Source organism: Oncorhynchus gorbuscha, unplaced genomic scaffold (genome assembly GCF_021184085.1).
Source record: "Oncorhynchus gorbuscha isolate QuinsamMale2020 ecotype Even-year unplaced genomic scaffold, OgorEven_v1.0 Un_scaffold_17742, whole genome shotgun sequence".
Classification (NCBI taxonomy): domain Eukaryota; kingdom Metazoa; phylum Chordata; class Actinopteri; order Salmoniformes; family Salmonidae; genus Oncorhynchus; species Oncorhynchus gorbuscha.
Genome location: NW_025759306.1, coordinates 610 through 4,547, shown reverse-complemented (window position 1 = coordinate 4,547; position 3,938 = coordinate 610). Strand labels below are relative to the sequence as shown.

The window sequence follows — 3,938 nt, the reverse complement described above, 5'->3', positions numbered from 1 at the left end:
TTAGAGACTTACCCAGAAAGACTCACAGCTCTTAGAGACTTACCCAGAAAGACTCACAGCTCTTAGAGACTTACCCAGAAAGACTCACAGCTCTTAGAGACTTACCCAGAAAGACTCACAGCTCTTAGAGACTTACCCAGAAAGACTCACAGCTCTTAGAGACTTACCCAGAAAGACTCACAGCTCTTAGAGACTTACCCAGAAAGACTCACAGCTCTTAGAGACTTACCCAGAAAGACTCACAGCTCTTAGAGACTTACCTCCAGAAAGACTCACAGCTCCTAGAGACTTACCCAGAAAGACTCACAGCTCTTAGAGACTTACCCAGAAAGACTCACAGCTCTTAGAGACTTACCCAGAAAGACTCACAGCTCTTAGAGACTTACCCAGAAAGACTCACAGCTCTTAGAGACTTACCCAGAAAGACTCACAGCTCTTAGAGACTTACCCAGAAAGACTCACAGCTCTTAGAGACTTACCCAGAAAGACTCACAGCTCTTAGAGACTTACCCAGAAAGACTCACAGCTCTTAGAGACTTACCCAGAAAGACTCACAGCTCTTAGAGACTTACCCAGAAAGACTCACAGCTCTTAGAGACTTACCCAGAAAGACTCACAGCTCTTAGAGACTTACCCAGAAAGACTCACAGCTCTTAGAGACTTACCCAGAAAGACTCACAGCTCCTAGAGACTTACCCAGAAAGACTCACAGCTCTTAGAGACTTACCCAGAAAGACTTACAGCTCTTAGAGACTTACCCAGAAAGACTCACAGCTCTTAGAGACTTACCCAGAAAGACTCACAGCTGTAATCATTGCCAAATATGATTCTAGCATGTATTGACTAAGGGGTGTGAGTACTTATGTAAAATTAGATATCCCCCCATGTAATCCATTTTGAATTCCGACTGTAATGTAGCAAAATGTGGAATAAGTCAAGGGGTATGAATACTTACTGAAAGCACTGTATGTACATAAACCTGCACAGCATTCACAAGGGCTCCATATGGGGTCTGGTAACCTGGTAAAACCCAAATATTCTGGAGGTAGACTCAGGTGTATTTGGGGCTCTAGTCTAATCACATGGTCAGGAAAAATACTTGGTCCCCTATACACTATCTACTGTATGATATAACTCTCATCATGTTTCTACTGTATAACTCTTATCCTGTTTCTACTGTATGATATAACTCTCATCATGTTTCTACTGTATAACTGTTATCCTGTTTCTACTGTATAACTCTTATCCTGTTTCTACTGTATAAGTCTTATCCTTTTTCTACTGTATAACTCTTATCCTGTTTCTACTGTATAACTCTTATCCTGTTTCTACTGTATAACTCTTATCCTGTTTCTACTGTATAACTCTTATCCTGTTTCTACTGTATAACTCTTATCCTGTTTCTACTGTATAACTCTTATCCTGTTTCTACTGTATAACTGTTATTTATCCTGTTTCTACTGTATAACTCTTTATCCTGTTTCTACTGTATAACTCTTATCCTGTTTCTACTGTATAACTCTTTATCCTGTTTCTACCCTATAACTCTTGTCCTGTTTCTACTGTATAACTCTTATCCTGTTTCTACTGTATAACTGTTATTTATCCTGTTTCTACTGTATAACTCTTATCTATCCTGTTTCTACTGTATAACTCAGGTCTATCCTGTGTCCTTGTCTCTACTGTGTCTTCTCCAGTCTATTTCAACGGGGTGCGTCTCCATGTGGAGTCCCCCAGGCCTCGTGTCGGCGGCCAGGGGTAGTAATGTTACCCTGCCCTGTCACTACCGCTACGAACCCGAGATCAACGGCCCCGTCGGACCCGGGTCAAATGGTCTTGGCTGCCCACCAACGGCGCCGGCAAGACCACCCGTGAGACCGGCGTGATGGTCGCCATGGGCAACCGTCACCGTAGCTACGGCAGCTTCCAGGGAGGGTGCGCCTGCGTCGGGCTGCTCCAGGGGACATGTCGCTGGTGATCAAGGAGCTGCACCTGAACGACACAGGCCGCTACCGCTGTGAGGTCATCGACGGACTGGAGGGACGAAAGCGTGACGGTGGAGCTGGAGCTGCGAGGTGTGTGTCTGTGTGTGTGTTGTGTGTGTGCGTTGTGTGTGTGTGTGTGTGTGTGTGTGTGTGTGTGTGTGTGTGTGTGTGTGTGTGTGTGTGTGTGTGTGTGTGTGTGTGTGTGTGTGTGTGTGTGTGTGTGTATGTGTATGTGTATGTGTCGAGACAGCTCCCTCAGCTCTGAACAGAACACAGTCCACTCTGTTCAATCTGTTTTTGAAATGACCTTGAACATATTGTCCTTACAAGTGTCTATACTGGCATTTGTCACTGCAAGGACAGTTGGTGAATTTATCCCCTATAGCAGTTTAACCCCTATAGAACATTAAAAACGTTTTCCCCATTATAGGAGTGGTATTTCCCTACCACTCCCAGAAGGGCCGATACCATTTCAACTTCCTGGGGGCCCAGCGTGCTTGTGAGGAGCAGGATTCGACCCTGGCCACCTTTGACCAGCTCTTTGTCGCCTGGGAGGAGGGGCTCGACTGGTGCAACGCCGGATGGTTGGCGGATGGGACGGCTCAGTACCCAATCACCACACCGCTGGAGCCCTGTGGGGCGTGGACTTAGCCCCCTGGTCTCCGTAGTTATGGACAACGCCACCGCCACCTCCACCGTTCTGATGCCTTCTGTTTCTCAGCCGCCCCCAAGGGTCAGTGTGTGTGTGTGTGTGTGGATATGTCAATATTAGTCTCCAAAAACACAGACTAAACACTTCAGAAAAATAAATGTGTAACAAGACAATTGAGAAATGTGAATGAATGAACATGAATGCAGTTGACCAACATGTTTAAGCGGTCCTCTCCTTTCGTGTTTTAAGCGGTCCTCTCCTTTCGTGTTTTAAGCGGTCCTCTCCTTTCGTGTTTTAAGCGGTCCTCTCCTTTCGTGTGTTTAAACGGTCCCTCTCCTTACGTTTTTTAAGCGGTCCTCTCCTTACACGTGTTTTAAGCGGTCCTCTCCTTACACGTGTTTTAAGCGGTCCCCTCCTTAAACATGTTTTAAGCGGTCCCCTCAAACGTGTTTTAAGCAGTCCCCTCCTTACGTGTTTTAAGCGGTCCCTCCTTACGTGTTTTGCTGTCCCCTCCTTCAGTGTTTTAAACGGTCCTCTCCTTTACATGTGTTTTAAACGGTCCTCTCCTTACACGTGTTTTAAGCGGTCCCCTCCTTCATTGTTTTTAAGCGGGTCCCCCTCCTTTCGTGTTTTAAACGGTCCTCTCCTTACATGTGTTTTAAATGGTCCTCTCCTTACACGTGTTTTAAGCGGTCCCTCTCCTTTCGTGTTTTAAACGGTCCTCTCCTTACACGTGTTTTAAACGGTCCTCTCCTTCCCGTGTTTTAAGCGGTCCTCTCCTTTCATGTTTAAGCTGTCCCCTCCTTTCATGTTTTAGCGGTCCCCTCTCCTTACGTGTTTAAAGCGGTCCTTTCATGTTTTAGCGGTCCCCTCCTTACATATGTTTTAGCGGTCCTCGTGTTTTAAACGGTCCTCTCCTTACGTGTTTTAAGCGGTCCCCTCCTTTCGTGTTTTAAGCGGTCCCCTCCTTACATGTGTTTTAAACGGTCCTCTCCTTACGTGTTTTAAGCGGTCCTCTCCTTACACGTGTTTTAAGCGGTCCTCTCCTTACACGTGTTTTAAGCGGTCCCCTCCTTAAACATGTTTTAAGCGGTCCCTCAAACGTGTTTTAAGCTGGCCCCTCCTTACATGTTTTAAGCGGTCCCCTACTTACATGTTTTAAGCGGTCCCCTCCTTAAATGTGTTTTAAGCGGTCCCCTACTTACATGTTTTAAGCGGTCCCCTACTTACATGTTTTAAGCGGTCCCCTCCTTAAATGTGTTTTAAGCGGTCCCCTACTTAAACATGTTTTAAGCGGTCCC

At 46.0% G+C, this 3,938-nt stretch overlaps 1 pseudogene; it reads left to right on the top strand.

The window, feature by feature from the left end:
- Positions 1-1,697: 1,697 nt before the first annotated feature.
- LOC124030893 lies at positions 1,698-2,718 on the top strand (annotated as a pseudogene).
- Positions 2,719-3,938: the final 1,220 nt, after the last annotated feature.